The 25,610-nt window shown below is 43.3% G+C and overlaps 1 protein-coding gene across 4 annotated transcripts in view; it reads left to right on the forward strand.

Moving 5' to 3' along the window:
- Positions 1-25,610, forward strand: part of GULP1 (GULP PTB domain containing engulfment adaptor 1) — a 2,138,858-nt gene that overhangs the window by 829,093 nt on the left and 1,284,155 nt on the right. The window contains exon 4 of one of the 4 annotated variants that reach the window (XM_086955349.1): positions 17,592-17,700. The exons of the other annotated variants lie outside the window; for them this stretch is intronic. The gene's annotated coding sequence lies outside the window, so the exon portion shown is untranslated. The remainder of the gene's footprint in view (positions 1-17,591; positions 17,701-25,610) is intronic. 4 annotated transcript variants of the gene reach the window in all.

A 25,610-nucleotide genomic window follows, 5' to 3' on the forward strand; every position in this document is an offset into this window, starting at 1 on the left:
ATGTGGTGTGCTGCCATTGTTGAATAATTTGATATTCTGGAGCGCAGTTTTCTCATCGGGCTGTTCATCTTTATCCATTGGTAGCTGGATACTTTGTATGTTAGTACCTTTTACACAAAGAATTTGGGATCCCTCATTACACAATAGGATATGATGTGAAACAATACTGTACCTCCGTTAACTTTGTTTTCAGCATGTGTTTACAATGGTCAAGGGGAGATTTTATTTCTTAACACTTTCTATTTAAAGAAGAGGTTATATATGTATTACTTGGTTATTCAACTACAATTGATCTGGAAAGAATATTTGTCCTATGCGGTAGCTTAACATTTAATAAATACTTTGTTAGATAATATTAAAATGTGCAACATTCAATTAAGAGGAACATATTTTTAGAAGGTATGAGGTGTGTACTATCGACCAGAAGTATACACAATCGGATTCCCTCCTCAACAAAGCCAGTGTGGTTCAATCCGGTCAAGGTCAGCCTTTGACATGCCGTAAATTCAAAGATTATGGCCCCTCGAACAGCTAGAATAAGAGGTGGGATTTTTACCAGCAGGCAGCGTATGGCATGCAAGATGAGATTATTGAATGTAAAATTCACAGGACAGCTGCTGATCAGTGAATTATGTGAGAACGCAATGCAAGGGCACTACAAGCTCTCAATCGCAGCCCGAGTAAAATTGCTGTGAGCAGCAGAACACGCCAATTTAAAGGTGACGGCTCTCCCTCTAGTTGGAGTTGTAAGTGGAATTTAAGCCAATAGTGTAAAGATCAGAGACACAAGCAGGGGTTATGTGATGCTGGGTCTTACATGGCAGCACCAAACTATTCAACACTTCCTCCTCAAACCAAATGCTTGTTGATGATTCACAACATCACTGACTGGTACGTGATCAAGGCTCTTGAATCATGTGTTCACCATTAAAAACAAATGTGTCTATTTCTTTTTCAACGATAACAGATTACAGTCTAATGAATGGTGCTATTAGCACTCCGCTGTGTATACATCAGAGAACAGAACACTTGCCAGATACATCACACACAATGATATTCAGCATGTCTGACATTCACCGTGTGTCTCATATATTATTTATTTGCTTGGATGAAGTGTCACCTATGGTGCTCCTAATTAATATGTGGCTGCTGTAGCAGGGTAGACGCTCATGCGGCATGGACTAGTGGAGAGATGTAGTGTCAAATGTAATCGCAATCCAGAAGGGGTGATGCTCTTTAGTCAGGAAGGGAAACTTATCTGGTTGTTCACTCACCACCTTCTCATGGTGGCGTGGCATCACCCACCAAAATTTCGGGGTTACCATCGATGAAAAACTTAGTTTTAAAGCTCAAGTCTCCAAGGTTGTGTCTTCTTCGTTCTTTAGGCTTAAAACTATAAGGAAAATCTTGCCTTTCATCCCTAAACCCTGCAGAAAGTTCGTTGTAACCTCCCTAGTCTTGTTTGTCTAAACTTGACTACTGTAAGGGACTGTACATTAATGTGCAATCCACCCTTCTTAGGAAGTTACAGGCAGTACAAAACGCCGCCGCAAGACTGATTCTGGATATACCTAAATATCAGTCTGTCAGATCAGCATTGCAAGAATTCCACTGGCTGCCAGTTAGCCAGCGGATAAAGTTTAAGGCACTCTGCATGGCCCATAAAGCATTCCACAAAGAAGGGCTGACATTTCTAGAGGACCTTTTCAGATGGTATTCTCCAAATAGAACTCTGTGTTTGGCTAATTGACATCTGATGCCACCGGTCAGGATTAAAATGATGAACTGGGGGGGTGGGGGAGTTTTCCTTTTAACACTATTAAGGAATGGAATTCCCTTCCCTCATATCTCAGAAAAATGTCCCCCCTTCTCGAATTCAGGAAACAACTGAAGACCTGGCTTTTTCAGCAGTAGTAGCACTGAGCACAGTATGTAGCACTGGAAGTGCCAAGACACCTGAGGGTATTTGTGCTCTGTATACATTTTATTAACATAACATAGCACTTTTTTTGCTTTGGATTTCACAGGATATTCATCCCATATGGCGCTCTTTGAACCCCTCCCCTCAGCCGGTTCGGTCATGGTGTCTGCCTCTACCCTTGCCCATTTATTGAGGTCCTTGAGTCAGTTCTGCATTGTCAGGGGCTGACTGACATTTCATGCAATTGCTATCAGCCTCTTGAACAACAACAGGGATAGGTCAACAAATCTATGTATATATTTAGCTTTAGAACAGCTTGGCAACAGTCCTAGAAGACACATATCAGGAGTATTTGGTATTGTCCATCCTATTATGTCTGATAAGATCCCCGTCTCCCTCTCCCATGTCGAGTGCAGCACTAGGCATGCCCACACCATATAAAATCCTGCCTCCAACTGTCAGCATCCTGGGTAGGCCGAAGTGATCTCCCAGACATGCAGCCCAAACGTTTTGGGGTAAGGTACGTTTTGTGGAGGTAATTATTTTGTGTGTATTGAAATCTTGGGTTTATCAACACCCGCTGGACTTGCTCTGTAACTTTGTACCATTGGTCAACTGAGATGTCCTGACCTAAGTCCTCCTGCCATGACATCTTGGATGCTGGACTACCCATGGATACCTGTGACATGAAGAGGTTGTATAAGACTGCCCTTTGGGCCATGCCATTCTTAAGGGCACCATGCAGTGGGGCCAACACTTGTGACTCCTGTATCCCCTGGCGCCACTGAGTCTTAATCGAATGTGCTAAGGCATAATATGTAGGGAAAGGACCTGCAGCCAGTGTATATGTTTCTTGCAACTCTTGTTAAGTTTGCAACCCAGCTTCCTCATATAACTCTCCAATCTGTGTCATTCTTGCTTCCTCCCAGGGTCTCACCTCATGGGCCTGTTGAGTCTCAAACAGCTCAGGGAAGGCCTATAACTGTTATGTTATGTTATGTTAGCAGTTTTGTAAAGCGCAACAGCTGCCCCCGCAACGGGGCGTCCCGGCGCTGGAACCATAACACAACCAACTGAGAGGGGGTAAAGTGAGGGACTTAACAGGGGGGGAAGAGGTAGGTTTTAACAGCTTTACGGAACGCTAGGATATTGTCCATGCCTCGAATATTGAGGGGAAGGGAGTTCCATAATTTGGCCCCCAGTAGTTTGAAAGAGCGTCCTCCGATGCGGCAAAACTTAGTGTGGGGTACCATTGCTAGGTGTTGCCCGATGGACCTGAGGTTCCGTTTGGGAGTGTAGGGGGTCAACAGCGAGCGAAGCAGCTCCGGGCCTTCGTTCTTCATGATTTTAAAGGCGAATATGAGGGCTTTGAACTGGATGCGGGCTTCCATGGGTAACCAATGTAATCTGTGAATGGTTGCTCTCGCCGAGCATCTTTTTGGGAGGCCTACTATAGCCCTTGCCGCTGAATTTTGTATCCGTTGGAATCTCTTCAGTTCAGTTTTATTGGCTCCTAATAACAAGACACTCGCGTAGTCCAGTCTGGACAGAATGGTAGATTGTACGACGAGTTGTCGAGTTTTAGAGTCAAAATAGCCTAAGATTGGGGTCAGGCTTCTCAGTAAGCCAATACAGGTTGCGGCAACTTTTTTTGTGTGCGACTGGAAGCTAAGAGCAGAGTCCAGCCACACTCCCAAGTTTTTAGCTAGAGTCTTAGGGGGGGGTGCTGGGCCCAGAGATTGGGGCCACCAGAGGTCATTCCAGTTGTTGTTGTTTTTCCCCATTATCTCCAACTCCAACACACATGCATATGGGGTGGGGATCTGCACTTATTTAGATAGTTATTCCGACATTTCCCCATAGATGACATGAGTAGGGTGTTTGTTTGCATACACATGGGCGGGCTCAGCAGCCAGGACAATACTGATCTGACACTAAGTGCCTCCCATACATCATTTCTCTCCACACAGGGACCTGCTTCCAACTACTGCACTGACCACTGGATCTGCACCTCCTCGTAGTGCAGGTCATAGTTTAGTTAGGAGCATCCAGTCACCCTGCACTCAGTGGGTGTTGCGTCTTGTTGACGGCAACCTGTCTTCTACCACCACCCCAAATTAAGTTTGAGAATACCCCATTCAGAGCCCTGAGGAACAAGGAAGGGCGGGACACTGACAACGCAGAGAATAAATACAGTAGCCGGGTAAACTGTGTATCTTAGCTTTCGCTACTCCGCCTCTTGGAGACAAGAGATGAGACCTCCAAAAACTCATGGATTGTCAAATCGATGTAAGTGCTCTACCCAGGTTCCTCTCTATGAAGTTCACCTCTATGTGATATATGTGGACACCCAGACCCTCAAAGGTGTCATATCGTCATTCATGCCCAGAGTGCCGGCCCCATTCCGCCATGTGGCACCCACATGCCTCATTGTGAAAAGGCTTGACTTGTTCTAATTCACCTTTAGACCTGATGCTAACCAAATGTCTCTAGTGTCTCCATCAGGGCTGACAGACTCACCGGTGCATAGGTAAATCAGTGCTTCATCTCTGTACAAGGATATCACATGCCATCTCTCAAATACACTCACCCCACAGACTCTCGCTCGCAAATTTAGTCTACATGCCAGATGCTCCGTCGCCACTACAAAAATCAGCAGTAATAGTGGACAGCCCTGCCTTGTGCCCCTCTGTATACTGAAAGGGGCTAAGATCCCCTGACCTGTTTTAATTCTAGCCAGTGGCTGTGACATACTATTTTCATCCATGAAAGTTTGGTCCAAATCCCATATGTGACAGGACCTGCAGGAAATACGCCCAGATCAGCATATCAAACGCTTTGTCAAAGTCCCCTGCCAAATCCTGCCATCGGTCATCAGGCTTCAGAGACAATGGACAATAGGGAAGGGGCTTCTACTCTGTAGAAATCCATTTTGGTCCGCATGAACCAATGTCTTCGTGAGAGACCGTAATTTGTTTGCCAGTAATTTGCCCAACAACTTAACATCTATATTGAGGAAGAGAGTGGGAGGTAGGATTGCAAATCTGTGGGGTGTTTCCATGGTTTAGGGATTACCATTATTAGCTCTTCCCTCATGGAGTCCGACAAGGTATCTTCAGTCCTCACTTCCTTGTAGACTGTAATAGTTTCGGCACCATTAGCGTACTATGGGTGGCATAAAATTCCACCGGCAGTCCAACTGACTTAGGTCTTTTATTGCGCTCCAGCTGTCGTAGAGCTGTGTTGATCTAATTTGCCTGTTGTGGCTGTTCTAGCTCCCCCCATTGGAGTGGATTAAGTTTGGGTAGCCTAGTCCCCGTGGACATAAGTTCTTGCACATGTGCTATCACCCTGTGTGGGGTCTTTGTATAGTGTTGCATAATAGTTGGCAAAGGCTGTGTTAATGGTCTGTTGTGTGCGGATCACCTCCATGTTCAGAGTTACAAATGTGGTCAATCAGTTTCACCTCTCAGGAGCCAAGCCAGTAAGGTCCCAGTCCTATCGCCCTCACTGCGATGGCTAAGTACGTTTTCCCTGTTGTCAATGTTACAGAGTCTAGTGGTCAAGTCTGTGTTGTCTGCATAGCGTCTGTAACCTCTCTCTCTCAGCGGGCTGTGCGTGTGCGGCCTTTTTTGTTGCATGCATGGCACGTTCTATGTGAAGGATCTCCATCCGTAAAATGGATTTAAACCCCCCCCCACATGTTGTGTTATTGCAATAACCTCCTACTACTAGCTCGAATGCCTCCCACTCTATCACCCTGGTGCCCTGGTCCTCAGTGAAATGTTGCTTTATGTGTGTACCTATAGTGTCACAAAATGGTGCATCTAGCTGTGTCTCTTTATGCAGCTGCCAGATCGGGATCCTGGCTATGTCCCTTCCACATTGCAGCAACAGCAGGAGAATGTGTGAGTCAGATACTGAGAGGCAGTCACCTTTGCACCAATTTTTCCCTACAGAAGAACATGTCTAGCCTCGTGTGCAGCTGGCACACTGCCGAATAGTAGGAATATTCCCACTCGGTGGGTGCATGTTTCTCCACACCTTGTGAAGTGCCTGCTTGCGGACCAGCTTTAGAGGTGGCGAATTACTCATTGACGTTGTTTTGGGCATAAGGGAGGTAGAGCAGTCCAACCCTAGATCCTTAACACAATTAAAATCACCCCCATAAAAGGGGCTCTCAGATTGCAAACAAGGGTTGGGGGAGTCAGTCAAGAGTGCTTCACATTCGGTACATATATTGCTAGGAGTGTCAGGAATTCTGCACCCAATCGTCCCACATACCAGGCATCCATGTCTGTATTTCAAGTATCCAAAACAAAGGGAACTCCTGGATCCACCCATATCAGCACTCTCCGTGCAAAGGCTGAGCCGGACGTGCCATATAACTGTCCCGCCACCTCCAACATATTTGATTGAGTTCTGACTGGACCAGATGAGTCTCCTAAAGTGAAACCATCTGTATATTGTGGCGTCTTTTAGGTGTTGCCATGCTGTGGATATTCCATGGCAGTACATTATGCAAGGTGGCAGGTATACTGCTATTCGTTCCTCCTTATAAGGAAGTAAGTGGGTATAATTAGCTACACGCCTGTGCCTGACAGTCACCCCGATGTACTGACTTCAACCCATCCTCCTCTTGTAACAGTGAAACTTGTCAACTCTCTAGCTTGTGGTAAATGAATATGTAATGCATCATGCATAAGCTAATGCAAACTGTGTATCCCCTGTTATTACTTAACACCCCACCACCCCAGGTTGGTACTGTGCATGAGCCCCGGATGCACCCTCTGAAACACCCTACTGTAAAACACACACAAATGCAACAACATATACAAGATAATCCTCCTTGCAATAACAAAACTAAACGGATCAGTGGGTGTCCTTCTTGCAGTGTTGTTATACTTTGGCTATAGTTGTTTTCGTGTTTTTATTACAATATCATGGCAGACAGCTAAATCCATAAGGCCTGCCTAAGAGAGTCTAGCAAGGATCCTTATATTGCAAATCTTCTAGAACTATGGATTGTTGAGAAGGGTAAACAACACCAAAATCACTAAGGAAGCAGTAAGTAAATATTACTATGAAAGAGAAAAGGTCTCTGACAATGCTCAGCGAGAACCCCAGACCAATTTTCATATAGGATGTTTGAATGGTGAATTTCAGTGCAATCAATTAGCACACTGGTTTGGGATACAGACTATCATAACAATTATTTTAATGCAATTTTAACAAATTGTTTTATTTGATGTGTTCATTGAATACATCAAACATAGTTAAGTAAATCATTTAACACTAAAATGATGTGTCAATTACTCCCAATTTGGCATATTAAACCCCTGCGTCAGGTCTGACATACACGTTCTACGAACTGTCCACTAAGAAGTGAATAACAGTCAATAAAGGATTCCTCAGATTGCCCAGTTTAAGTAACTAACGGCCAGATTCATCGAGCATAATTGCGCTCGCAAAGTGCAATTTTTGCATTTGGGATTCATCATCCCAAATGCAAAATTCGCTAATAAAGAATTCGCACATTTGCGAGGAATTGCATTTAAGGAATCTCTATTTGAGATTCCTTAAATTCAATTCATGAACCATTTTAAAATTGCGAAATCGCAATTTTAGGCCGCTATTTACCGCAAGGTCAAACCTCGTGGTAAATAGCGAAAACATAGAAAAATGCATTTAAATGCATTTTTCTACGTTGCATGTTACACACACACATGTCCTTTGGACATGTGTGCGCGCAACACCAATGTAGATTACATTTCAGGGGTGCTACAGGGTGTCCTTGGACACCCCTGGCACCCTTGAAATCGCATCCTTATTTGCGATTAGCAAATTGCTAATCGCAAATAAGGAATAACTCCCCATTCATTCCTATGGGCCTTAGGCCTTAGGCCCATAGGAATGAATAGGGAGTTATTCCTTATTTGCGATTAGCAATTTGCTAATCGCAAATAAGGAATGTGTAGGAATTGCAATTTATTTTGCGATTCCTACATGAATCCCGTTTTGCAAGTCCTTAATAGCAATTCCTTAATAATCGCTATTAAGGACTCGCAAAACGGCACTATGATGAATCTAGCTGTAACTCCGGGAACTGCGGAAAACTCCTATGCCGAGAAAGCAGAGGGAAAGAATAGGGGCAGATTAGTAGCTGAACATGGGGTGCAATGGTGAGAGTGAACAGGCATTGCTCCCAATGAGCAGGAACAGACGGTATTGTAGTATACAATTCAATGGCTGCAGGCAGTCAAGTGTAAGTGGATGTGGTATGTGTTGAAAGAAAGGTCAGACAGTCCTCAACTGAAGCTTGAAAGTGAGGGAGGCAATCTTAATGAAGTAGGGGTCCACCTCAAAGTGTCTGCCAACTGAAGAATCCATGCAATGAGACAGTGCCCAATCTAAAACTCAGGTACAATGTTAGTAACTGTGGTGGTGGGTTGTTACTCCAGTCCAGATGTCATTTGTGACCAATAATGAAGAATAACCCCTGTTCAAACCCATATTAGCTCAATGACCGGAATTACAAAGTGTGCGGAGTTGACCACCCCATGTAATTGCTTGCATGATAAATTCCACACACCTGTAATTTTCCCAGGTGCATATCGACAGGTCATACTTCCCACCAGTGTGAAAAGCCTAAAAATCTTCACTTAATGCCCCATTTTGAAGAGACAAACTCGTAAAAGACGATATTTATGGTACGAATAGTTTCAAATCACCGGAGAATCAGATTTTATGGCGTACAATAATTATCCATAATTGATCCGGGGCACTTGCTATCAGGGCCAAAGTCATCAGGTATCATCGACATTGAGGCTCATTGCATGAGCTATGGTAAAGTTATGTAGTAATAGCGAAATTTGAATTACCAATCATATTTGTACATGATGCTTCAATACCTTCCCTGGAATTACCAATATCATGCAGTTATATTTTTACTGGATGCAGTAACACAGTACGTCGAGTTACCACTACCACAGAGATTTTCTTTTTACTGCATTCAGTAATACTCTGAGATTACTCTGAGAAACTCCACTTAGGATAAAGGATAGCACTATGTTTACCCTTTTCAAAGCAGCAAACTCCAGAATGTTCATAGTTTCCCGCTGCACACATTTCCCCAGATTTTATCATGAAACATTTGGTGAGGGAAAATAATTTGCTCTTGTCGTAATTTCACACAAAGCCAAGTTTGCTCCTGAATCCAGAGTACAAACATTAAGAAGAATGAGAACAAAAACAATGGGGCATATTACCAACGATTAGCGATATTTATCGCTAACTAGGCTTATAAACAATTTTTTATCGCTAAGCATCGCCGGAAATTACCGCTGAGATGTCGTGCTATTAGCTACTTTTATCTCCAAAGTGATAATTTTTCCAGCGTTAGCATGAATATCACTGAGAATACAGCGATATTCACGCATTAGCGACTAAATGTTCTTAGCCATGTTATCCACCTCCCTTTGGATTACATGGCTAAGAAGTGGTCTGGGCAGGTGTTAGTTTTTGGTGATATTCGCGCTTAGCGCAAATATTGCCACCGCTAAGCCTGTCCTGCTAATTGGCGTTAGTGACGTTAGCGACTGCTTTCAGTCGCTAACGGGTTGGGAATGCCCACTTTGTATGTCATTAGTGATAATTATCGCTAACATGCAAAGCGGGCACCAAACCGCTCGCTATCGCCTACAAGCTGTCGCTAGCTGCTGTTAGCAAAAGCTTGCTAATAGGGCGATAGAATTTTCGCCGCTTAGTGGACGAAAACGGGCGCTAAAGCGGCGAATATTGCCTATCGCCCCCCCTTGATAATGTGCCCCAAAGTTCCTTGTGGGATAAAAAATGGTGCTAACCACTAACTTTCCTTGATATCATATTAACAGCTCTTACCACACATGTAAACGCTGGAGTATAAGAATTTATTGTACCCTCAACAGTTCTACTTCTGTTTTCCGGACGTGCGCTGATCCATATATCACCTGCCAGGTGTCACTGCTTTCGATCATCAAATGGGCGGAAAATAGATTGTGCAGAGCGAGCATTAGCACTGATGCGCCTTTCCAAGGTCCCTCCGAAACATTGAGGCCCGTTTCCTGTTAGCTGTGCTGGTTAGTCAGAGCTCCGCTTTACATAATGCAGACCACTTAACGTGCTTTTATCTCAGATTCTGGATTTACGATACCTGGTGCCAAGTAACCAGTTGGGTTCACAGCAGGAGCAAGATTTCCTCATCTTGGGCAGTCCTTGCACACACGCACATGCCACGACTGTCGGACAGGGAACTGTGTACAAAGGGAAGACAACGCCTGTACAGCAACATACTGAAATATGGCCAATCACTGTGTGGCTTATAAGTAAAGCCACACAGTGATTGGCCATTTTCTGTTATCCACCTCCCCTACACTGAAGTGCCTGCCCATGTGCATGCTTGTCCAACAGGGAAATTGTATCAGCCAACCCAAACACTGCTCTAATCCTATTAGGAGCATGAGAACAGCACTAGGATTTGGGTGAGTAGGTTAACCCAATGCTCCCTAAGAGCCCTAAGGGCTGTGTCATTGCAGTCACTAACAGTCCAGATAGTGGATGCCTGGGCTGTGCATGTCAGGCTGGGCACAGCCAGACACCTGTCCAACCGAACCTGCACACACCAGTATTGTCCCCAATTCGGCCCAACGACGAAACCAGTGACGATGCCCCTAAATGAAGTAGTAGGCTATGCCTGTCCCACATGGGGGAAGGAAAAATGGAGTGTAGTATAATCCTTACCATTAGCGGCAAATAAGGATTATCATAGTGCACATCTTCTATCTCCATGGTTTGTTTGGGTTAATTGAGAACACCAAATCCCTTGCCTACTAATCTGTGAGATTAAGAGCTAATTTTAATGGCGGTCAAACGAGTGTCCTCCTGTCATCGTGTCAGAGCAGGCACTGACTCCATTGTAGGGATTAGTAATTCGGTCGCCATCCCAACAGGATCTGTGATCCTGTCGGAGGTGGCGGTCCTACCCCCGACCTCTGAGGACCGACCGACTGCATTTTAATGCAGCAGTCAGACCGATGCTCTAGATGATGGGTGGACCGTCACTGACGGCCTGTCGGTGGTGGTCCGTCTGCCATTGTATTGAGGATCACTAAACACCTACCAACAGGATTTAGCACAGTGTAATAACCAACCACTCTTAAAAACATATTGCTTTTAATACAAGCTTTTTACAAGATGTCAAACTTCAGGTTTGTCATACATCTTCATTACAAAGAAATGACAGCTAACGAATTTAGGAAAGGTTTTCACAGTGAACCGATTAGTCTTTACCATTGTCATGCCACTGTAATCTATTAATCTATTAATGCCTACTGTACAAACCTACTTTTGGAAGACCACAAACAATCCCTTTCAATAAGACCTAACAACAATCAACACCTAAAACCTTGCCTACCATGACAATTTGTGAGATTTAATGTAACAAAATAACTACCTACAGCCTGTAACATGGTATGATAACAATACCCTGCTAAAGGCCTATTGGGTTTAACAAACACTTTATGGAGTAAATAAACCAGGCCTAGTGCATTTGTCATAATTTTTCATACTAAACAGACAAGACCTATGGCATCTGGCTTAAAGTTTCTTGGTACACCAATCAAACATATAGCCTTTTATTATTGGTTTGTCACCAAAAGCAATTTAGGTCTACTATATTGAGCATACAATTTCAAATAAGACAACCATCAGGCATACAGTTATACAATTGTAAAAGTATGCAAAATTACTGTTAGCAATGCAAAAACATTTCTCCCCTAAGAGGGCCTAACAAGGACTCTAACAGTGCAAATGTCTTTACTCAAGGTTTGTCAGAAGAGTAATCATTACCAAAAACCTTCACTACTACCATAATCTGAGAACCCTTGTAACAACTATCTATCTGTAGTCTATACTATAGAGTAATACAAATCCATTATTAAATGCCTATTGGCTTTAACATATGCTTTTCACAATTAATATGTCTGGCCTACTGCCTTTCTCATAATTTTTCATAACAAACAACTAGGTATGTAACCTTTATCATTGCCTTGTCACCATAAACAGTTTGGTCCTACTGTGTTGGCATAAGATTTTCCACCATGCAATCAATCAAACTCTTGATTACGGTAAAATACCATAAAAGAGACAAACATACAGGGTGGACTTCTTACATACCATTAAGCGTCAACACAATTCACGTTATGATTTTAAAAGATACATTTAAAAGGTGGAAGTCCGTGTTGGGGTTATAACAGCTGGCATTAAAACACCTAAAACAACAGATATCATACAATTCTTAATTTCCATCCTGAGCTGTAAGCACGAATTGCTGTGCAAAGTGGTGAAGTCCCTTGTCTAAAGTGCAAATGCATTTGTTAATATTTTAGTGGACGCCAAATCATGGAATTACTTTCATAGACTATACATGCCTGAGTTAAAATCAAAATTTGAAAACACCCATTTTTGCAGTATAAACTATGAAGAAAGAGTTCGAGTTTGCTTATGTACAAGAATTAAAATAGCGATTTACATTTTGGCGTTAATGGCCATATTGACAGTTAATTTTGATCATATCTGCAGCTCTCTGGAGTAGGTCGAGGGAGCTTCCCCTACCCTCATTCTAATCGCCCATGAAAGGCCCAGAAATTTTGCAAATGCGCACACAAATGAAGGTCTTATATCTGATTTCAGTATGCGCAGGGTTACTCTAGAGTCTCGAGTTCCAAGTTGTCTGAAAATTGGGGTCAACTCTTTGCTCTTAAGTTTTGTGTACGCTGTGCAGGCGAAGAAGACATGGCCAATGGATTCATGCGGACAGGGGCAACAGGGACAGCCCATTGGCTGTGCTCTATTAGTCGACCATGAATTTATGAAAGCATTGATTGGTAGACTTCCGTACCTGAATTGAATACAGAGCTTCCTGTCAGCCGCGCCTGGATTCTGTCAAGTTAGCTTTCTAAGGAGCGGCTGACTTTAAATTCTCTAAATTCTTCAGATAGTCTGCAATGACTGCTTTCGAAATATGCATTTTGCTCAACCCATTCACAGTAGAGTAATTTGATTTGGCTTCTGGTGTAGGTTGGTGGGCAAACAATATTATGTCCTAGAAGACTAATGCTTGACATAAGACTTTTGACGTATTTAATTTAGCCTCTTTTTTTCATGGTGTCTGAGGCACGAACCTCGTTGAAGTCAGCATCATAGGGTGTCAGATCCGGGGTGCTTGTTTCCGATCCAGGTAGGACCTGGCTTGGCAGTTCGGGGTGGCTTATTGAGCAAAAGTACGATGGATTTAACCTAGATCTCTTGAATGGAGATGAATGTTTGATTTATTTTGTCCATAATTTGTCACCACAGCACATTCTTACATGGAATTTGATAATAGGCGCTGTCTAAATCCTAGTAAAACAGATTTCCAAAAAATGTTAATCCCTGTTAACATTTACAGAAACAAGATCAGACCAGTCCAGTTCCCATTCTACAATCTTTTGCTGCCTAACAACACTTTATATTCAATTTAAGGCAGTGCTATCCTTAGAGACTGTTTGTTATACCATTCCTATTCTGGATATGTTTCCAAGCCTTCGCTCAGCATTGCAATACCCGTTTCTAAACCGTAAATATGAATATTTCTTGCACCATTCTGTATTTTAATATTTTTGAGTATGGTTAACATGTACTAAAATTACACCATGGCTTCTTAGTAAATAGTCAAGAGAGGTAGAGGGATCAAGAATTTCCTAAAATACAAGTTTTCACTCTAGGTGAGTCCAGCTGTGATCCGCTCATGGACTTGGACTCTGAGAAGGGAAATCCTCCATCAGGACAACCCTGGTTTCTGTATCAAAACCGCGCTCCATCACGATGAGCCTGAACCTGACTTTAACTTGGCCCGGTGCGACCAGATACCCACGAGTTATGCATTGTAATTTTTTTCACCATTTTCACCTAAATATTAAAAAACTTCTTGTTAGAACTCGCTATTTCTGGTAGGCTAAGGCTGACGCCAAAGCCAGGCAGAAACCACCATTCTAGTCAGGGCAAGGAAGTCACACGCCAAGATAACCCCTGCTCACCCCCTTGGTAGCTTGGCTCAAGCAGTAAGGCTAAACTCGGAGGCAATGTGTAAAGCATTTACGTCAGCGCACAACAGCAACAACAAACTAGGCACACCACAATAGAAACTCCACACAAGGTTATTATAAAATAACTTTTGTATTGTCAAAACATATCAGATAGAATCACACAGGTACATTGTGCCAACTGGCACGGGCAATATTTACAAGGGACTACTTACAAGACAGGGCCACATAGGCCACTGTCATAAACAGCACTTTTAGAAATAGCACTTTTAGAAATTAGAATAAGTATATAAAATCACTGTAGCACAAAGTAACAGTTAGAAATCACAACCGGTATCTACTGGGAACAGGTAAGTACACACTACGCAACCCTAAACACCTTAGGAGCATGTGACGCAGGGAACCAGGACCTCACTAGGACCACCTGTACTAAAAAGACCAACCACCTAAGTATCACACAGCATTTAGGGGTCTAAGAAAGAACACATTACCCATGATGCATAAATGTACATTCAGAGGAGTAGTAAAGGGAAACACATGATGCCTAAAACATTCAGAGGTGTTAAGAATAAAGCACATGATGCATAAAATACATTCAGGGGTGGAGCACAAGAAGACACATGATGCCTAAAACATTCAGAGGTGCAGCTCAGGAAAAGAAAGACACATAATGCATAAAAACATTCAGAGGTGCCGGAGCAATACAATAGCGCAAAAATCACATGATGTCTAAAAACATTCAGAGGTGCAGGAATAACACATGATGCAAGAGAACACATTCAGAGGTGCAATAACCATACAATTGCGCAAAAACTCACATAAGCCACTACCTGTGGCAGTCCCTAGGCCAACTGGCCGTGTTGGGGCTCAGGCCCCCTGAGTCTCAATGTCAGGGTGCGCTGCCATGCAGCGCCAGTCCAAGCACAAGTCTAAACGTAGCAGCTGGCACTAAGTGCTGCGCAGCTGTGAAGGCCTGGCACCACTGTGCCCTCTCTGTCCCACACAGGGACTCTCTCCAGAAATTGCGCCTAAATAGTGCAGCTGCCCACTAATTGCTGGGCAGCTGGAGAATCCTAACTGCGGCAGGGCTCTCTAGCCCTCAGGAGCAAACTGCGCCCACTGCTGCCGCCAAACATGCCCAACGTTGGAGCTCTCAGGGTCTGGCACAAAACATGCCCTCAGGGAGCCTCTCGGGGCTCTGGACACACGCTTCTCGCAGGCAGGAGGGGACGGGCACCGGCAATGTGCCCCGATGCCCCCGCTTAACTAACATGGCCCCCAAGAGCCTCTCATGGGCTCTCTATCACGTTGGGGCGGCCCACTGGCAAACGGGGCCGCCCTGACTCTCCATTCACGGTGGAGTGCCCTACGGGGGACTCTAACTTCACAAAATGCCCCCAGAGCCTCTCATGGGCTCTCTATCGCGTTGGGGCGGCCCACTGGCAACCGGGCCGCCTTGGCTCTCCTCGTTGGAGCGGACAACATTCGCCGCCTCCCGCCGGCAACACCAGCAGCAATGGGGGATCTCACGGGCCTCTGCAAGGACTCGGTACCACTGGAGGGGGGGCGGGCACCGGCAATGTGCCCCGTCGCGCCCCCTCCCTTCACATCAGCCCTGGGCCCCACTCACTGGCTGCTCTCTTCCGGCGGGGCTCCTCTCGCGCTCTGCTCCTCACGGCGCGTCTCCTCTTCTGGATCGGGGCACCTTCAGGTCAGAGGAGCCCGCAACAGGCCCCACACTCCTCCTTCTCCCCGGGCCCCCTCCTGGTGACCCGGGCTACCCAGGACCGGCAGGGCGCTCCATGCGCCGGCAGGCCTTCTTCTCCCGGACCTCAGGAGGCGGGACTTCCGGTCAGCCACGAGCGGATTGGCCGGCCGGTCAAGAGCTTCTGGGTCGCCGCGGGCAGCGCGGCGGCCCGTTTTCAGACAGGCAGGCGGCAAGGCAATCCAAATATCGGCGTGGGCAGCCGAAGTAGAAATAAAACGGCACATAAGCGAGGTGGGCACTCGCAGACTAAATAACAATTTAGTGGGGCAAATCCACGCCGGGTGGGCACCGGCTCCCAACAATAAAGCGCTCTTAGCGTAAATACGATCTACAGCGCTACGGGCAGAAAATGAAGCGCTCTTCCAGGGCCGCAAGCACTAAAGCGCTCCCAAGGCGCTGCGGGGCAGAATAACGCGCTCTCAAGCGTAGGGGCACAGGCAGGCCCCCAGGGATGGCCCCATCAGCAACCAGAGCCCCAGCAACAGGGCACATCCAAGGGAAAGCGCCTCCCAGGCGCTAGGGTCCAGGAAAGAGTCCACAAGTCCTCCTCAAAAAGGCAACAAGGTAGGAGGATAGCCAGGAAGGAGTCCCCCAGCAGTCCATCAGAGGTCCAGGGGCCGGGCAGGGCCCAGGGATTCCCCTGAGCCCCAGCAGCAGCATGCCCCTGGCAGATTCAAGTTAGAACAAGAACCTTTTGGAAGGGGACACAGCCCCTTCTTATACACAGAGAAGTCTTTGAAGTCCTTTGAAGTCTTTGTGCAAGGGGGCCCTGAGCCCGGTCTAAACCAGTTCTGAAATTGCTGGAGCACTGGGGTGTTTCTGGTTTCCTTCAGCCTGTCAGTATCAGGGTCAGAGGTGACAGTTGGCCAGCAAGAGGGGGAGCCAGCAGGGTGGTCAGGCAGACACAGCCCTGCACTTTCAGATGCAACTGATTGATTGATTTCCTCCCACTTCCCTGGCAGCAGATGCTGCCTTTCATCCATGGGCTGACTCAGACAACCTCCGGGGCTCTGCAGCCCCTGTCACCCTCAAACCAGACAGTTAATCCACAGCAGGCCCAGGCACTCTGGGCCAGGCTCACCAGCCAATCACACGCCAGAACCAACTTACACAAATATGCCAACTTCTAAAAGTGGCGCTTCTAGACTAGACACAATCATGCCGCATATACCATTACGCAGCATTCACTCACATGAGTTCGTACATATCAAACTCGACCCTGCACTCCCTACACATCAGGAACTACCATGGGCATACATATTCCCCATTCATTCCTATGGGAGGGCAGGTCACTCACCACACATACAGAGAGCTCAAGCACTTTACACTGTACCACAGTGAAAAAGTGCGCAGAGGCCTAAAATCACCACCACCAGGTTCCAGAAACAGGCTAGGAAAAAGCAAAAAAGTCTAGGGCCGGGTCCAACACTTCTCAACTCTGGTTCTAATGGTTGGATATTTGTGACTTTGGTGTCATTTTATTTAATAGATTTTTTCAGATTGATTTGGAATTGTACTTGTGTTATGCTTTCAAAATACACTACACATTGCCTCTAAATTAAGCATGACTGCTTGTGCACAGAACAAAAGGTTAAGCACAGGTTTTATTAGTGACTTTTGTGGATCATCCTGACAAGGATTGTGTTTATTATTTGAGTGGGGCCCTCTTCCCTCTCAACTAACAACCCAATTTCTTACAAGTGTGCAAGTACATCAAAATCGTACATGAATTATGAGAGTTCAAAATAAGGTATGTTCTCAGGAAGTTTTTCTTTTGTTTTAGAAATTCGGACCTGGCTACCGCACTTCACGAATTCCAATTTTGAAAGAGGAATTTCTTCGTTTTTGACTGTGAACAATACTGTTAAGGGAGACCGAAAGTCGGACTTCATGTCAGTATTAACATTCAGACCTCAACGATGATTCTAGAAGTTATGTCTGATTCTACTCAACCCACAGCATTTGTGGCTGGCAAAATGTGTATATGCTTGAAGCTTAGTAAGAAGACAAACAATGGCTTTGGATGCAACAAAAGCTTTTACCATGGGAAGAGACCAATTCAATAATTTTTTCAATCACTTTTCTGCTGTTCAAACATGTGCTACTCTTTATCGGGCATAATAGATTTAGCAAGATAAACACATTCCTAATAGGAACTCCAACAAGGTGTGGGTAAAATAAATTGATAATAGATGTCACAATTCAATCAGGGTATGTGCATCTTATTTTTGCTTTATGCTATGCTAGTTCATTTGAATAGTAAATGAGCTGTGAGAGTTCTCAAATATTTTTTACGGAAAGTTCAGTTTTATTTAATAATTACCTGGTCACCCCTCTTCCCTAGTTTCAACATCAAAGTTTACTTTGCTTAACATAGAGCAAGGCACAGAGCAAGACAAATCAATCTCTTTAATAACATTCTTTTGGGAAATGTTTAAGACCAATTTCAATTACATAATCCATGTATCTTTAGATAAAGGCTTTCATGTGAAATGGAAGTTATTCTTAATATTAGTAAGGAAATTGTGAAAAACAATAAGGGTATTGACATTTTCAAGATACAAGTTAATGGCCTGTTAAATGGAAATTCATTAACTGCCATGCCTGCTAACCTACCGTGTACCTTGGACTACTGCAAAGCAGCACAGATTACATTAAAAATAATGCTGAGAGTTGGACCTTGCAAATTGCATAGCAATATGTACATAATTAATATATTGGAAGTGGCCATGTCCCTTTACTAATATACATAAACTTCCTTATAGCAGGCTGTATAGATTAAAAGACATGACAACTATAATTATTCTTAGTGTAAAGGTAAAGTTTGAAGATGCCTCCCCTAAATTCATCAGTGAAAACTTGCAAAACAAATAATACATGGCAAGTAGGTGCTGCATCAAAATGACTCAGAAGAAGTGTTAGAATTTAGTAACAGTAAACTGTAACAAAAAAAATCAATAACTGCTAGAGAACATTGTATACTGCCTGGAGTGTGAGAGCTGAGTCTTATTAACCACAGGATGTACATGAATAAAATGATGAACCAACAACAGCATGTGATGATTGGAGTTATGTATCCCAATCATGCATTCCTCTTTTTAAAAAACAGAACATTTCCAATTTGTCATTCAAACCTCAGGTAAGAGGGTATCACATTTGTAGATCCAATAAGTTTTACGTTGTGATTGGATTTTATGTGTATTGATTTCAGGGTTTGGTTAGGTCACTTTCAAAATTTGGAAATGTATTTCTGCTATATTGTGTTTATGTTCCAGCCAATGTGTGGCAAGACTTGATTTTTTTATTCTTAATGTGTATCATACTCTTGTGCTTAGTTATACCTATGTCCGTTGGTATGTGCGGTTTGGTTTATGTTGGAACAAGCACAAATCTGGCTTAGCTTGCATGTTACTGTTAGTATGTTCTAACACTACTTCTGAGTAATTTTTGATGCAGCACCTAGTTGCCATGTATTATTATTTATTATTCTCTTTGTGTCTCTCAATGAATCTATGAACATGCCATAGACTAGGATGGCCATACAGTCTCATTATCACTATGTAAGCATTGTGTACACAGATTTAGTAGTGTATCACTTTCTAACCATGGGTTGTCAAAACCATTTTTTTAGTACACAGAACAGTTTCATAACTGTATTTGTTAGGTAATATCACTTTTGCATGTAACCTCAGTAATTTCATCCGAATGTGCCTCATTTTTATTTACAGTAGCTAATTGTTAAAGCGTGGGTGTACTTCGCAGTTTCTATTGACATTGCGTTTGTCGATTCACACTGTGCATTATAATCAGTTATGGGTCATTGTCACACTAATTTTTGATATATGAAACAACGTAATAACAGAGTTTTGGGCAACATGTATCATGTATGTTGTTATAGCAGAGTCACCTGAATCCTTGTGAATGTTATTGTTATGTTTTGCTTCACTGTAAAATGTTTACTCTATGATTGGCTCCTTTTTTTTTTTTAGTTACAATTAGCCACTCACAATAGTGACCATCATGACATTGCCAAATTGATGTGTTAATAGAAAAATTATGTATTCCATTTTTCTGATTCTTTGGTTCTGTTCACTAACTCACACCATGCACACAGCCTGCAGTCTGTTATCTATATCCAATTCTCACTTGCTTCTACGTGTGGGTCACAAAACACTTGCAAATTTCCACATCTTGTTTAAAGGGCACCCATGACTTTCACACACTGAATGGAGCATGGTGACGGCGGTATTCCTGAGAGAGTATAGGGACACGTTTCTAAAGTAAGCCCTGTTCACTAGACACCAGATGTTGCACTGGACAGTAGGTTGTGATTACCCCCATATTTACATGTTTACAGATTTTTTATTTTGTTTTTAGACCTGGCTCTCTTACATGGCAGCGTTGCAGTTGTTGGAACGCTAAGTGCACGTGCTATATTGAACGTACCAGCATATAGTGTTTGTTCTTCGTTTCAACTGGTAGCGTACGCAGGTTTTAAGGGGTATATTCTGTCTTCGCTTTCATGTTTCCCTTCACCTGTATCTATCCACACATAATGGCACCATACCGATGCTTTGACATTTAGCATTTTGTATTTTAGTGTCAGTGTAATGCCCCCAGCAACTGTATTACCTTAGGGACCATCCTGTAATTGCTTCTAGGATTGCTTGAGCATTAAACGCTCATCAAGTTATTATCTTTTTCGCGGTTGGGCAGGATTTTGCCTTGTCATATTTGTAAGTAAGGTTGAAATTAGAGGTCAGTGTCTAGCATTGCGGCTTGCATTACACATGTTATGCATATTACATCAGCATATTCATATCGTATTTTTAGGAAAAAAATTGCACATACTCTAGGCACGTTGCGCATTTTGTTGCTCTTCTATTATTTATCTTTATGATTATATATTTGTAACAATCTACTTATGTAACATTGCTATTTCGGGGTGAGGCTGCATGATATCACTTGGTCAGATGATTGGTTACTCAATGGGGGTATGCTTGGCATGGCATTTCAGTACTAATCATATATTTGTAACAATCCCCCGATGCAAAATAGCCCTATAGGGTTGAGACTGCAGAACATCATATGATCAGACAGTTATTCAATCGGAGCATCCAGTCCATGACATTTAATTACCAATCCTTTTGATGCTGAGGTCTCTTGTGAGGAATCCCACAGAACACGAAGAACTGTCAACTGCACTGACATGTTAAATGTGATGCGGAGACACAAATACACCAGGTCTTCTATTTCCCTATGAACTGTCCTATTTAGACCTTTTCTATTTCCTATTTCCGCTTTATTGCGACCCCTGATGAAGGCTTGTGCCTAAATGCATTTTGGATATGGTTATTTGAATATGAAAATTCTTGCATGGTCAGTTTCAGATTTCACAAATGTTGAGCAACGTTTTGCTTGCATTATGAACACTAAAATCTATCTTCAATAGAATATTTGCTGCACTGAAGAGTATCAACTTTATTCAAAGAAATTGTTCAAATCTGTTTAATGGAGTATATTGTATCGAGAGGGCTGTAAAGTTGTGCAGTGTGGTTAACATTGGTGACCAGATATTTGCCAAAAGATTTATTCTGTCAGGTTGAAATGGCAGGTCCAAGACATGTTTTACAGTGCTGCTCTAGTGGGTTGTATAATGAGTGTTGCAGGCCACTAATAGCATTTAATTTACAGGCCCCTGGGAGAAGCAGTATCATTTAGCGGGGACTTACTGATATGCCATGTGTTCTTGGGTAATCTGCAGAGAGTCCTAAAGGGCAGATGAAGGCAAAAAGTCTGGGGGAATCCCACCCCAAAGTTGTCAGGTCTATGGATACTACATAGAAAAAATTAAATCCACTTTTCTTAACTGAATTTAATCAACCAGTAACATTGGTACGACCTTCTGACCCATGTAACATCCCTAAAATTAGTATTTGGGCACACCCCTAACCCTCAGATTACCAATGACCTACGAAGAAGAGGACAAAGAAGAGGCATGCAGCAGCAACGACTGAAGACATCAACTGACATGGCCTGAGCCCTACCAGCCTGTCCACAGTGACTGTGATAAAGAACAACGACTTGTCCCTCAGTCCACGGACCTCCAGAACCCTGTGAGGACTGTCTGTCCTCTAAAAAGACACCTAAACTCCTGTGGAGAACGGAGCCATCCATAAGAAGACCAACTTTAAAGACCAAAGCTCTGGCCTCCAGAACCATGAAACTGACTACCTCTTCCCCCGATGCCACGGCCTGAGTTCCAGTGGCCCACCAGTCAAGCAAAGGTTGCCCAGTCCACCGTGGGCTGACCCCTGCTTGACTCCACTTTGATGCCTGCAGCCTCTGCATGACCACCCCCTCAACAGCGACCTGCACCGGTCAGCTGATTTCCAACACCAAAGGACACCCCTACACCTGATGCTATATAGAGTCAGCTTCCTACAACCATTACCTACTTAAAAGGGAAGTTAAAGAGGCCCTTCAGTTTTATGTTTCCAAAGCATTGGTTGTAGTTTCTTTCTAATGGGAGAAATCATGGAATGTTTTAAGGTGCTTTAACGTTTTTCTTTTTGGAGTGAATCAATTGTGATTCTGTGTATATTATATTCAAGCATGGCAATTTGAAGGCCGAAAAAGCTCTGCGAGTTTATTGAAGGATTTAATCACATCAGCTGCTTTGCAGGCTTTTGTTATATTGTGAAATGTGATTAATTTGGCCTCTGTGAAATTTTGGAAGAGAATTTCAGAATCTTATTATTGAAGAAATGAATCAATTTTGTTGAACTGTTAGTTCAAATGAGAGGGGTAGTCTTTAATGCCTGTGGCTTTGTAACATAGCAGAATATTTTAACCAGGTCTCTTTTTATAGTTTGAGTCAAATTGCAAAGTGAGTGTAACATGAACTACGAATGCTGTGTGGGCTGCCTGAATGTAAACTTTACAAATCTCTCTTTTGGACACAATCATTCCTTTTTCCATTCCAGTCTTTCAGCTCGGCTAGATCTCGTAAGCTGTAGGAGATCTACTTTTGATTGGTGGCAATCAAGAGGTGTGCACTGGTTAATGTCTGATGAAGAAGGAGGAATGTCGGAAATGTTGAAAAATGACATTACCTGATCTGTGAACAAGTAAAGAAGGAAACTATATTTTTGTCAATATGATGTCTTAAGTGTGTCGATTATTCTCAGATGTGAGTCCCATGTTCATTTTGCCATTGGAACTGAGCTACACTAGACTAAAAAGGCCCAGTTAGGCTGAAGCCCGCCTAGGGTTTCTTGAGATCTGGTTCAGAGAGGAACTGTCTTGGAGGTTCGGCCCATACTCTGCCTCTTGGAGCAGGGCCAAGCCTTATTTGGATATGGGTGGGTCTCATCTGAGGTGGCATGGTGAGCAAAAAGTGACTGAGATGTGGCTCTAGTAATTGCCAATGGCAGAGGTAAATTAACACATTCAATCCAACACATGTATATATAGTCCTAGTGCATCCACCAGACATGGCTAGGTGGTTCGCCAGGTAAGAGAACCACCAGGTAAGCTATACTATTCTATATGACCTTATGAAGCTCATGGCTACTCAAAGGCACCCCACTGCATTTAGCGCACCACAGAGTAGTAAAGAGAGTAACAGCGAGTCATTTTGGTAAAGACATGTCTTTGGTGCTTTTAAGAAAAGGAAGTTCCTTTCTGAGAGATTGAAGAGAGAAAGGGAGGCAATTACTCAGTTTGGCTGCATTTTAGGAAAATGATCACCCTCCATATTTCACTCACTTGATGACAGGAATCTTTGCCAAAAAAAAGCATTAGAGGAGCACAGCGATCTCCCCGGTGTGTAGAAGGATGACAGGGGGTGAGAAATCACAGGCCCTTTGTCACGTAAGGCCCTATGAGCAAATCACAGTGACTTAAATGGGATCCTCTCTGCTATAGGGTTGAAGTATGGCCTGGGATGAAGTATGGCCTGCTTGGCAGATTGGCGACTCAGTATGTTAAACAAGATCAGCGTAGAGTTTTGGGCAACCTGTAATTTCTTTATTGTGGATTTGGGCACGCCCAAATACAATGACTTTCCTTAGTCCAGGCGTGACAGAATAAGCGTCTGGACCACCAACCTTTTTGAGATGGAAGGGAGAAGGGGAAGAATCTTGAGTAGCATCCTCAAAATTCCATAAGAAATGACAGCTAGTTTTAAAACCTGGGAGTCAAAAGTTAAAGGTATGACAATCTGCTTTCCTAAAGTTTTTATGGTTGCTTTAGGGACCAAAGGAGTAGCTAGACAGCCAGGCAAACTCATATCGAGAGATTGGCTAATGTTATTCCCCAGGATCACCAGCTATGTTTTGTCTGCATTTAATTTGAGACAGGAGTTTTCCATTCACTTGGCAAAAGATTCAAGACGAAGGCCTGGTTCCTGGGATGCTGAATAATGACTCTGAGTCAATGAAAAAAATGGTTGCATATCGTCTGCATATGGAATTATTGAGATCGTAAATGGAAGGTTGATATCATCCAGAAGTTTACACTTATACATTAAAAAGGGTGGGGCTCAACAAGGAGCCCTGGAGTACTCCACAGTCATCGGGGGTAATGTCTGTTGTACAATCCCCCTCACAATTCAGCAAGGTCCTGTCTTCCAAGAAGGATTTTAGACATGCTAGGCCAGTACTGGTGACTCCAGCGCTCTGTGTTCTTTCCATGAGAATGTCATGATTTACCCTGTCGAATGCTGAGCTGAGATCTGAAAAAATGACTTCAGCTGAGCCTCTCTGATATGTATTTATTTATTTAAAGAGAGATTTTTAGAGTCTTCACTCACTGTCAAGAGAGCTACCTCTCTAGTATGATAGGGACAGAATCCAGTCTACTAGCTTCTAAAACATTGTGTTCTTTAAATAATCTGAACGCTAAATATTGACATGTATTTTAGGTGTTTCGCTTATACCGGGGAAAAGAGAAATAGGTCGCTAGGCATTGAATTCCAGGGGTCAAGATTGGGCTTTTTCAGTAGAGATTTAACCATAGTGTGTTTCCATGCTTTTGGGACCAAACTCATCGTTTGGCCAGATTGGTGACAGTCAAATTTTCCCTGGTTTTACCAGTGTCAAAATGTGACACAGATTGAAATTTATCATAAATGGTCTGAAGCTGGACTATTTGAAGGGGGCTCTAGAAGAGTTTTCACCATGTGAAAGATTTTGTATGGAGAATTAGAGGCCACATTGATTTTCTCCTCAAAATATACCTCCTGAGCTTTTTTGATTTCACTATTATAAGCTCTAATAGTGTTTCAATACTTCTGCTTGGATAACTACAAATAATCTTGTCTCCAAATCGTTTCAGCTCCTTTACACTTTTGCTTAAATGTTCGAACATGAGGAGTTTACCAAGTGGCAGTTTTTAGTTTAACATTGCTGGTGTAGGTTTTTTTCAGGAGCACTAAGTCAAGCATTGACTCTAGTTAATCGAAGTTTCTGTCATTTGCTAGTACTGGGTCTGAACCTAGCAGTGGCATAGAGGACAGAAGAGCATGTTTCCAAGCTTCAGTGGGTAGTTTCAATCAGGCTCAGTTAGCTTTGGTGTTAACATATGATGACTAAGTAATGGTAAGAGGTTCAAGGGCCTTTAACAGATTATATGTGGAGAAAATTGGATCAAGCAGGTGACCCTTCTTTTGGGTGGGTCCTGACACCCTTTGTGATAATTGCTTAGCCTTCAAATCCTGTAAGAGGTCTGTGGTCTGAGTGTTAACTATGTCTTTCAGGTGGAAATTCAGATCCCCTATGATGGAAACATTTTCTCTAGT

This window comes from Lissotriton vulgaris, chromosome 2_1 (assembly GCF_964263255.1).
Source record: "Lissotriton vulgaris chromosome 2_1, aLisVul1.2, whole genome shotgun sequence".
Taxonomy (NCBI): domain Eukaryota; kingdom Metazoa; phylum Chordata; class Amphibia; order Caudata; family Salamandridae; genus Lissotriton; species Lissotriton vulgaris.